Consider the following 12,967-nt stretch of genomic DNA (forward strand, 5'->3'; position numbering starts at 1 on the left):
CCTTCGGGGTTGGCGCGCAAAAAGTAGGTGTGACACAAACTATCCGATGGCCATCTGAAATCATCCCGAGACCCTCAAGACTTCAACCAAACTTACCAACAAGTTATATACCACTATTCAAACTTATTCAAATCTTCGGAACACTCAAAACAACATCAAAACACTATATCACTCTCGGATTCATGTCTAAGGATTTCAAAACTTTCGAATTCCACAAACGATACAAAAACTATCAAACCTCACCCGAATGACCTGAAATTTTGCACACACGTAACAAATGACACAAGGAACTACTTCAATTTCTGGAATTCCATTCCGACCCCGACATCAAGATTTCCTCTGCCGACCGAAAAACGCCAAATTTCCAATTTCGCCAATTCAAGCCTAAATCTATCACGGACCTCCAAAATACATTCTGAATACGCTCCTAAGACCAAAATTACCTAACGAAGCTATCCGAACCATTAGAATTCACATCCGAGACCTTCTACTCATAAGTTAATATTCGGTTGACTTTTCTAACTTAAGCTTCTAAATAAGAGACTAAGTGTCTCATTTCACTCTAGGACCACTTCAAACACAAAACAACCAGCACAATATGATGAAATATAGCTGAACAACACATAAGAAGTAGAAATTGGGAGATCGGGACTGTAGCTCATGAAACGACCAGCAGGGTCGTTATATCCTCCCCTTTTTTAACAAACGTTTGTCCTCGAACGAGTTAAGGAACATACCTAAAGCCTCAAATATGTGAGGATATTTGCTCCACATCCCCCGCTCTATGTCCCGGAAGGCCTCCTCCACTGGCCGACTTCTCCACTGCACTTTTACTAAAGCTACATCCTTTGATCTCAAATTTCAGACTTCTCGCTCCAAAATAGCCACTGGCTCCACATCATAAGTCAAATCACCGTCTAACTGAACCGTGCTAAAATATAATACATGAGACAGATCGCCAATATACATCCGGAGCATAGAAATATGAAATACCAGATGCACACTCGACATGCTAGGTGGCAAGGTCAGCTCATAAGCCACCTCCCCAACCCTTCGAAGCACCTCAAAAGGCCCAATGAACTGAGGACTCAATTTACCCTTCTTCCCAAATCTGATAACACCCTTCATGGGTGAAACCTTCAGTAGAACCTTCGCCACAACCACGTAAGACACATCACGAACCTTCCTGTCAGCATACCTCTTTTGTCTTGACTGCACTATAAGAAGCCGCACCTGAATCACTTTCACCTTGTCTAAAGCATCCTATACCAAGTCTGTACCCAAAAGCATAGTCTCGCCCGGCTCAAACCAATCTATTGGAGATCTACACCATCTCCCATATAAAGCCTCATATGTAGCTATCTAAATACTTGTCTGATAACTGTTGTTATATGCAAACTCTGCGAGCGATAGAAACTGATCCTATGAACCCCCAAAATCAATGACACAAGCGTGCAACATATCCTCCAATATCTAAATAGTGCGCTCGGACTGCCCGTCTGTCTGAGGGTGAAAATTTTTTCTAATCTCAACCAGAGTGCCTAACTCTCGCTACACGGCCCTCCAAAACTGCAATGCCTCTATCTGAAATGATGGAAACTGGGACACCATGCAGCCAAACGATCTCTCGGATATAAATCTCAGCTAACCGCTCTGAAGAATAAGTAGTACACATAGAAATGAAGTGCGTGGACTTGGTTAACCGATCCACAAACACCCAAATAGCATCAAACTTCCTCAATGTCCGTGGGAGTCCAACTACAAAATCCATGGTGACCCGCTCCCACTTCCACTCTAAAATATCTATCTACTGAAGCAAGCCACCCGATCTCTGATGCTCATATTTCACCTGCTGACAATTGAGACACCGAACTACAAATCCTACTATATTTTTCATCATTCTCCTCCACCAGTAGTGCTGTCTCAACTCCTGATACATTTTTTAGGCACCCGGATGGATGGAATACCGCGAGCTATAAGCTTCCTCCAGAATCAACTCCCAAAGCCCATCCACATTGGGCATACATATCCGAACCTGCATCCTCAATACTCCGTTATCACCAATAGTAACATCTCTGGTATTGTCGTGCTGAACTTATCCTTGAGGACAAGCAAATGAGGATCATCATACTGACGCTATCTGATGCGATCAAACAAGAATGACCGACAAACCACACAAGTTAAGACCCAATTGAGCTCTGAAATATCCAACCTCAAACACCACTACAATACAACTCCCAAATGATCAGCGTGCTCCTCCTGACTACACGAGCACACCAGAATATCATCAATGAATACAATAATAAACGAGTCAAGATAAGGCCGAAACACGCTATTCATGAAATGTATGAATGTTGCTGGGGTATTGGTCAGCCCAAAAGACATCACAATGAACTCATAATGACTATATCGGGTCCTGAAAGCTGTCTTAAGAATATCCAAGTCCCTGATCTTCAACTGGTGATACCCTGACCGGAGATCAATGTTGGAGAACACCCTCGCTCCCTGAAGCTGGTTAAATAAATCATCAATACAAGGCAAAGGATACTTGTTCTTTATTGTAACTTCGTTTAGCTGCCTATAATCAATGCACTTCCTCATCGTGCCATCCTTCTTTTTTACAAATAGAACATACGAACCCCAAGGTGACACACTAGGCCAAATAAATCCCTTATCAAGGAGTTCCTGAAGCTGCTCCTTCAACTCTACCAGTGCCATACAATACGGTGGAATAGAAATGGGCTGAGTGCCCAGCACCAAATCAATACTAAAGTTGTTATCCCTATACGGTGGCATGCCCAGCAGGTCTGCAGGAAATACATCTGGAAAGTCCCTCAATACTAGAACAAAATCGATAATAGGAGTCTTTGTACTGACATCCCTCACAAAAGCCAGATAAGAAAGACAACCCTTCCCAACTATCCGTCGGGCCTTCAAAAATGAAATCACTCTACTGGGAACAAAATTAGTCGAACCTCGCCACTCAATCCGGGGCTCACCCGGCATAGCCAACATCACTGTCTTAGCATGACAGTCCAAAATAGCACGACATGGAGATAACCAATCCATGCCTAATATAACATCAAAATCCATCATACAAAGAACTAGAAGGTCCACTCGGGTCTCCAAGACCCCAATAGTCACCACATACGACCAATCTACATGGTCCACAATAATAGTATCTCCTACCGGAGTAGATACACAAATAGATGAAACAAGAGACTCACAGGGTGTATACAAATAATGAGCAAAATATGATGACACATATGAAAAAGAGGAACCAGGATCAAATAACACAGAGGCATCTTTGTGGAAAACTAAGATAATACCTGTAATCATGTCATATGAAGAAATAACATCTGGTCTGGCTGGGAGTGCGTAGAAACGGGCCTGACCACCACCTGATCAACCTCCCCCTCTAGGGCGACCCCTAACTGACTGACCCCCACCCCTAGCTGCTTAGGCGTGTGGTGAAGTAACTAGATCTGAAGTCGAGGGCTGACGTCTCTACTGAGATGGACCCCTAAGAAGATGAGGACACTGCCTCCTCATATGCCCAAAATCTCCACACTCTTAAAAACTCCATAGTGCAGGGAACGGGGACTAAAGGAAGCCCCTAACACCGGGATGACTAATAGAAGAACCTGGCATGGAAGAGTCCTGAACTGATAGAGCACGAGACGAACTATGGGATGGAAGGGCACTAAGTGATGAATGACCCCGATGAGAACTATGAGAACCATGGCCTGATGATGCCCCAGAATGAGCTGGGTGAGCTGAATGAGCATGTCCGAATGGACGGCCTCTACCGTGCTAAATCTGGACTCTTTAAGGAGCCCCACCAACACTACCAGATCTCTTAGACCTGTTGGCCTTCCTCTAATCTGGATCCTGGCGATGAACTACTCAATCTCTCGGGCAATATCAACAACCTGCTCAAAGGTAGCACCTGACACCCTCTCTCTAGTCATGAGAATCTGAAGCTGATATGTGAGGCCATCCACAAACCTCCTAATCCTCTCTTTATCCGTAGGAACCAACCAAACAACATGACAAGATAGATCTAAAAATCTCATCTCATATAGCATCACAGTCATATCATCCTAACGCAACTACTCGAACTGCCTATGTAGCTCTTCCATGCGAGAATGTGGCACATACTTCTCCAAAAAGAGAGCGGAGAACTGCTTCCAGGTAAGGGGCGTTGCACCAACAAGCCTACGCCTCTCATAAGCCTCCTACCAAGTAAAGGTAGCTCTTGAAAAGTGGAAGGTAGTGAATGAGACCACGCTGCTCTCCAAAATACCTACGGTCCGAAGCATCCTCTGACACTTGTCCAAGAAACCCTAGGCATACTCTCCCTCTGAACCACTGAAAGTCGGAGGCTGAAGTCTACCAAACCTCTTCAATCGACGCTGCTCCTCGTCAGGCATAACTGGTACCATATAATCCTGAGCGGGTGTAACCGGCTGGGCTGGAGGTGCCCCCGGTGTCTGAAGTCCTTGCACAACCTACTCAGGTGTGCGAGCGGCGGGAGTCCGGCCTAAGAAGTAGCCGCGACTGTGATCACTGAAACCACTTAAGCTAGGCCAATGCACATTGATAGCATCTGAGCTAGGGCCTCCTAAAGGCCTGGAATAATAATCGTCACAGCCGGTGCCTGAGCTGGTCCTGTAGAAGCATCCGCAACTAGGACCTGATCGTGAACTGGGGCGGCTGGTGGATCTACAGGTGCTGCCCTAGCTGTTGTGCGGGCTACACCCCTGCCCCTACCATGGCCTCGACCGTGACCTCAGCCTCTAGTCGCCCCAACTGGTGGTACGGGTGACCGTCTGTCCTGACCGGTAGCTCGTGTCCTCACCATATGTGAGAGAATAGAGTAACAAAAGTTAAGTTACTAGAATCAACAGATTCGCATGACAAGAATTCAAGAATGTGAAGTTTTTTCTAAACGTTCCACAGCCTCTCGAGGATAAGTACAGACATCTCCGTACCGATCCACAAGACTCTACTAAACCGGCTTATGACTGGTGAGACCTACGTAACCTACGCTGTGATACCAACTTGCCATGACCCTAAACACCTCGGTCATGATAGCGCCTATCGCAGTACTAGGCAAGCCGATTTGACATTTATAACATAAACATGTCTTTTTCTTAATTCCTTTACTAATCATATATTACCACAAATATTTTGTTTAAACATTTCAAAATAAGCAGAAACAAATATGTAAAACTTCAACCACTGCCCGATCCCGGTATCACTAGTCCTGAGCCATTAAATACAATCTGTTATTGTCTACTCAATACAAGATGAGTTTGAGAAAATTAAATACTTAATAGATAGGAAAGAGAAAGGCAAGGCTACGAACGCCGTGCAGCTACCTTGCTAACTCTGGAATGCTCTGAAGGTAAGGAACAACTTTCACTTGGATGCTCTAGCACCTGGATCTGCGCACAAGGTGCAGGGAGTAACGTGAGTACGCCAACTCAGTAAGTAACAATTATAAATAAAGGCTGAGTGCAGTGAGGAGCATTAAAAATCATATACATCTCATAACATAAAATCTCAATAGAAATAACAAAGTCAAATGAGTAATTCAATTTCCGAACATCTCGTAAAAACTCCAGTTTCAATGAAAAGTTGTTTAAAATGTTTCTTCAACATTTTTAGTATGGGCTCAGTATAAAAAAGAATGAAAACAGTAATTTCATAAAACAAGCCCCTCGGTCAAGGTATCACTCATATATATATATAGTCCATCGGGCAAGCCTCTCAGTAACTCGTGACTCAACGCTCGTCAATCATCACTCATACTCAGCACTCCCGCTCAATAGATATCTCATAATAACCGCTGCGGCGTCAGCCCAATCCATAAATATATAGTCGATTGCGCTCATTGGGGTGTGCAGACTCCGGAGGGGCTCCAACAGCCCAAACGCTATATCGCTACAGCGTGTAGCCCAATCTATATATATATACTGCGGCGTGCAGCCTGATCCATAAATATATAATCCTCACCATCCGGCCCTTGGCCTCTCTCAGTCATCAACCTCACAGCCACTCAGGCATTTCAGTGAAAAATTAAGGAACTCAGACCAAACAGTTTTCATACATTTGAAAGTAGAGTAATGAAACTGAATCAAATAATAAACAGGTAAAAATCATGACTGAGCATATGCTTTCAAATTAAAACAGTGTGAGGATAGTAGTAAAATATCCTTGAGGGTCCAAACAGTACGTCACAAGGCCCCAAACATGACATTTAGCCCAAGTTAACAGAATTTATTTCTAAACACATAGATTTCATATAGAGTTTATAAAAATATGCAACTCTATAGTTGCGACGGGATGGACCAAGTCACAATCCCTACCGGTGCACGCCCACAATCCGTCACCTAGCATGTGCGTCACCTCACTTATAAAACAGTATGAGATTCCGGGGTTTACGATTTCCACTCGTTACTTACCTGAAACCGGATGAAAATCTACTTTGCAATGCCCTTACCTCTCGACTCGGCCTCAAATCGTCCCGTATCTATCCAAAATCAGAATCATATCATCAATACATGCCAAAGGGATAAAGCCCATGCAAAAATTATCAAATTAAACTCAAAATACCAAATTTGCTCAAACCCAGCCGCCGGGCCCACTCCTCAGAATCCAACAAAAGTCACAAAACTAGAAACCCTTTTCACTCCTGAGTCTATAAATACCAAAATCGGACCCCAAATGGCCCCTCAAATCCCCAATTTAAACTCTACAATTTCAAGTCCTAATCTCCTAATTTCTTCTCAAATTTTCCCACTAATATCATGATTAAACAATGGAATAATTGCCGTAACCACATGATATAAGGCCCAAGTAGCTTACATCTCTGAAAACACTTGATTCCCTCTTGAAATCACAGCTTGGAGCTCCAAATATCGACCAAAAATGGTGGAAGAATGACCAAATTTTTGAAGGGGAGCTTATATACTTTCTGCCCCAAGGATTTCGCACCTGTAATCCCATAAGCGCACCTGCGCTTCTGCTTCTGCGGATTTCACTTAACCTTACCAGGCCTCGCATATACGGTTGCCTTACCGCACCTGCGACATCGCAGATGCGGTTTACAAAGACACACCTTCGGTTCTCCACGCATCTGCGCCCCTTTTCCGCTCCTGCGAAGCTCGCACCTGCGGTCCCCAATCCGCATGTGCGGATATGACAGAAGCAGCAACACCAACTGTAATTTCTCAAGTTCAAACTTTCCAATGGCCATCTGAAATCATCCCGAGAACCTGGGGACCTCAACCAAACATGCCAACAAGTCATAAACCACTATTCAAACTTATTCAAACCTTCAGAACACTCAAAACACCAAATCACCCTCTGATTCAAGCCTAAGGATTTCCAAACTTCTGAATTCCGCAAACAATAAAAAACATATCAAACCTCACATGAATGACCTGAAATTTTGCACACACGACACAAATGACATAAGGTCCTACTACAATTTCCAAAATTCCATTCTGACGCCGATATAAGATTTTCTCTGACCGGAAAATGCCAAATTTCCAATTTCGCCAATTCAAGCCTAAATCTATCACGGACCTCCAAAATATATTTCGAACACGCTCCTAAGTCCAAAATCAACTAACGAAGCTATCCGAACCATCAAAATTCACATCCGAGACCTTCTACTCATAAGTCAACATCTAGTTGACTTTTCCAACATAAGCTTTTAAATAAGAGACTAAGTGTCTCATTTCACTCCATTGCCACTCCGAACACAGAACATCCAACACGATATGGTGAAATACAGCTATAAAATACATAAAGAAGAAGAAATGGGGAGAATGGGACTGTAACTTATGAAATAACTGGCCGGGTTGTTACACATTGATGTAACATTCAACCCTCATATGAATAATGTCATCAAAGATGTTTTGCATTGCACGTTGGTAAGTGGCACCAGTATTCTTCCAACTGAATGGCATCACTTTGTAGAACTATATCCCTTTTGGAGTTTGGAAAGCATTGCATTCTTCATCATTTGGAGACATCCTTATTTGATTGATCCGCAGGACCTATCCATGAATGACATAGCTTTATGCCCTGACGTAGCATCAACCATGAGTTCAATAATTGGTAGCGAAAAGTCATCATTTGGACATGCCTTGATTAGGTCTAAAAAGTCAACACAAACACGTATTTGACAATTCTTATTCTTGACAGGTACAATATTTGAGATCCATGATGGGTATTTCACCTCTCGAATAAATCCCTCCTCGATCAGCTTATTGAATTTGGCTTCAATTTGTGGTACTAACTTGGGTTTACATGCGTTGTGACTACTTCACTAGGCGTGCTCCACTTTTGATCCTCAAATAATGAACGCTACCTTACGACTAAGACCAAACATATCTATATATGACCAAGCGAAAACATCTTTGTACTCGGTCAACAACTTGAAGTATTCCTTATCCTCTTGAGGCTTAAGAAGCGCACTAATGAAGGTTGGGCATGGATTTTCCAAAGTGCCTAAATTGAGTTCCTTAAGCTCATCTCCAGTTGATTGCCCGCCATCTTCTTGTTGAGTGGGAGCCTCGTGGACTTCATCATCAACATCAACGCATGGGATATCATCCACTATTATGGGATGGGACATTTCCATGAAGTTTGACTTTACTCTTTGACTTCCTTGAATGGTCGGCATGGCTCTTTCCTCTTTCTCTATTTCTTTACGAGACTAGCAGGTGTAAATGATGGTACTCCTTCTTACCTTCATTGGACCATCTATGGATACTGACAAAACAAACTTCCTCTTCATTCGTGATGGGAAAGCACTGCAGAATTCTTTGTTAGCAACCTCTTAAAGATGACCATGCTCCTCATATTCGACAATATCTTTCTAAATGGTGCCTTATTTGTAGTTCCCATGCGATAAAAAAGGGAGATCTTTGAGGTGGTGAGAACTTCATTTAGATGTTTGGAAGCTACACATTCATCCTTGTAACTCAGCCTTTCAAACAATGAGAGATGAGGGGTTCAACTTCCGATGCAATTAAACATTGAAGCTCATTTTTTCACTTTCTTGTCATTAACTTCCTTCATATCCTCTATTGAGATGTGTTGACAAAGCTATATCTTTCCCTCTCTAAGGTGAAATTCGAAGAGGCTCTGGCAAACTAAACCTTAACCCAAATTTAGCAGTGGCGACGTAGTGCCCTTGATATCTCAACCTCATTTGGGAGTCAGTAAGCCCATGTATCTTTTCACCAACGACTTCATCTTTGAGTTCTCCTAGTCTTTATGGATTGGGGAAGTTGTAACCAGAATTTTCAAGAAATATGAAAGATTTAGGATCAAAGTGCCCTTTTATTTTATTAACTTGGGGATTGCCTTCAGCAGACTCACAAGTCACAGATGGGATTTGTGCAACTGGGACAGTCATATGCTCCTATCTTGGATTTCTATGTAACTAATTTATTCTTTGGAGTACATTCTTATAACAGAGGTTGTCCTTTCTTTCAATGCTCACACGGAACATAGCAGAAAACTAGATGCTCCTTATCAATATTCGTGTATATATCACTTTCAGATGATGATAGCTTAATGGAGATTTCTTCTGTTTTCTTCTTTGATAACTTCACAGTAGTCCATTGAGCCTCATTTTTTTCTATTGAATAGACGTTGGCTTGATCAATTGATGATGGTTTCTATACACTCCATTCATAACATCTAAGTAATTTGTGTATGCAAATTATGACTCTGTCTCAGTGAAGAATTAATGTCTGCATCAATTTTGACTCTCTTTCCATCCTTTCTGTACATCAGACGTTGATGTAGTAGATGATATCACTTCATTCTCATGAATCCAAGTACATCCAAGCAGCAAGTTGTATGATGTTTTAGCATCTATGATGTGAATCATGATGTTTGACTTCACCTCACCAATGGCTAATCTTACGTAGATCATACATATGACTCATTGTCCTCCTTTGGTGAAACCTTGGATTGTTAGGTTACATTTGGACTGCTCATCTATAGAGATCCCAAGATTTTTAGCATCATCTTTGGCATGATATTGACAGTCGAACCATCATCAACAAGTAAGATTGAGATGTTGTTCCCGAATAGCCCCTACAAAAAATAAAGGTTTGTTATGTGGCTTAGACCCCAACAGTAAATCATCATTTGTGAAGGAAATAGTTGCACAACAATTGATGACTTTCCTGTTATCATGTTCTTATGTTTTTGTTGGATGATACTCATTATTACTTTCCTTTATTTCATTTGTGCTAGAAACTACATGAGTCACACCAACGTGACTTCCATATAGGGATTTTTCAGGGAAGAACACATGCAAAGTAATGGGATTTGGAAACTTTTGTGACAAAGCGCCATTAATCTTCTTGCTAGCAGAAGATTTGATATTCCTTGATGGTTGTAGCTTATCTACACTACTAATCTTCGCTTATGTATTACGAATTCGTAGCCTCAAAATTGCCTGATGTCTTTGCTTCTTACGAATGACTAGAGTCCAACCTCATCGTGATTGTCTTTGGAGTGATTATCCAGCTCTAGTGAACCTTCACGAATTTCCTTGGAAGATAAACTTCAAAAGGCTCGAAACATTCAGATTGTAAGAAGGCAATGCTTGACACGTCCTGCAATCTTGAACACTTCTTTTCCTTGGGCACACCACTTGCATGATTTGCTTCCGCTGTTTCATCCATGTCTATGATGATTTTTCCTTCACTTACAAGAGCTATGATTTTATCTTTCAATATTAAGCATTTCTTTGTAGGGTGGCTAATGATGCGATGAAACTTGCAGTATTTCAAATCGCCAACTTTACCAATTTCCTAAAGCCTCTTTAATTCAGGGAGATCGATGACCTTCTTCGCCTGCAATTCATCAAGGATCATGGGTACGTCTGAATCTGAAAATGGATAAACCTTTGCCTCTAATTCCTTTAAGGTTGGACGATGTTTCTTCGCTTTGGGATGTTGACTCATAGTCTTCTCCTCCTTCACTTTTTGCTTGGTCGTGACTTTCACAAAAGTTGCTTTCACTGCCACAGATTCTTTAGTTTGATTCTTTGATGTAACATTTTTATTGAACTCCTACTGATCAGAGAACGAAGATGCCTTTCCATGAATTGCAACTCTCAACTCCATGCCGGGTGCTCTCGTTGCATGTTCTTTAAAAGTTCGCAGTTTGATCCCTTGTAGGATGTACAAAAGGCTCCAGTGCATTCATTAAGTGCATATCTCCACAACAGATATTTTTGAAAGGTAATACTTGCAGTCCAAACTTAACTCTCTCTAACGACTATTGGAATCCACCACGGGCTTGTCCTTGCTTTGCTTGGTGCCTGTCAACTGTATCATGCTTATAGTTTGTCGGGTACCATAAAATACTTTGAGGAATTCCTTATCAAGTTGATGTCAAATATCAATAGACTCGGGCTCCAAGTCAACATACTAGTTAAATGCTTTCCCTTTTAGCAAACGAGCAAACTGTTTTACCAAAAGGTCACAATATTTTCCAACATTGCTACAAGTCTCGACAATGTGGGCAATATGTTGTCTTGGGTTTTCTTTGCCATCAAATTGATGCAAGTTTGGTTGTTGATAATTGGTTTGCATGGTAATACAATCAATCTACTTAGTAAAGGATTATAGTAGTACAACGGACATTGCGATGCTCCGCCGTATTAAGCTCTGATGGTATTTGTTATCATGTTTTACGATTGTTGGACAGATAACGCCGCAATTGAAGTGGATTGCTTTTTGTTTTGAATGTAGAACTTGGAAAGCGATTCCTCGACAGATGTTTTATGTGAGGTCAAGACAGGTGAACGAGGAGGGATGTGGCTCGACTCTCCAGGTGCATAGGCCTCCAATTTGTTCATGAGTTGAGCGATTTGAAGGTCTTTGTCTTCAACAGATTTCTTCAAAATTTTATAGTCTATTCCATCATGACAAACTTTTTGTCCATGTTAGTTGCGTCAGTCATTAGGGTGTTGACATTCAATGAAACTGGAGAATCCACTAAATTCTTAAATCCACCAAGGTTGGAGGTCGTTTGAGAAAGTTTATAAAATATCAAGAATGGAGTGTTGGCCTCAGATGTTGCGGTTGCAAATGTCATGTGAGATATACTCTTCTTTCCATCTCCAAGGAGGCGAAGTATTGGATCCATCCAAGCCACTAGCCTTGAACTTGCTTCAAGTGATTAGGACAACATGATTGAGCTCAGCAGCTGCGACATCCGTACATCTTTGCATAGAACATCATCACACTTCTAGAAGGCCATTGAAGTAGTAGATCTAATGTTTGTAGTTTTTAACATACAAGCGGAAGAGATGAACAGCAAAACTGGTCCCACTCGGCATGCCAAAATTTGTTTGCAACAAATTTTTGTAGTACGAAAAATAACTGCAACAAAAATAATATGAAAGAAGAGATTTTATTGATAAATATTTGTGAGTACAATTCTATGTATCCCTTGATTCTCCTCTCTGAAATTATCCGTGATTTGATTCTTGAATCTAGGATGAAGTAGACCTCCTTGTGATATATTTAATCGCTAAATACGTTAAGCGGCAATTCGCTGTTTCTGGTTGATCTCCGAAAAAAACTCCGTTAATCACTCCTTTGTTGACGAACTATGCACTTGATGATTGATCTCTCAATATGTGGATGCCTTCACCAATTGCGGGATGCTCTTGTCCAACTCTAAATCTCCTCAAAGAGTTATGTAATACCTTTATTTATAGTAGTGGAGGATAGACAGTCCAGTTACATATGAACTCTCTTGCTTGATTCTGACTGGATCATGTGAGTCATCAAACTTATCACATAAGCTATTTCATATGCTTGCTTGGGATTGGCCAAGACATGTCATTTTAGACACTTGGCAACTCTTTATTGGTCACTGTTTTGGACTGAGATTACCACATCATTTAACACGG

This window comes from Nicotiana sylvestris, chromosome 2 (genome assembly GCF_000393655.2).
Source record: "Nicotiana sylvestris chromosome 2, ASM39365v2, whole genome shotgun sequence".
Lineage (NCBI taxonomy): Eukaryota > Viridiplantae > Streptophyta > Magnoliopsida > Solanales > Solanaceae > Nicotiana > Nicotiana sylvestris.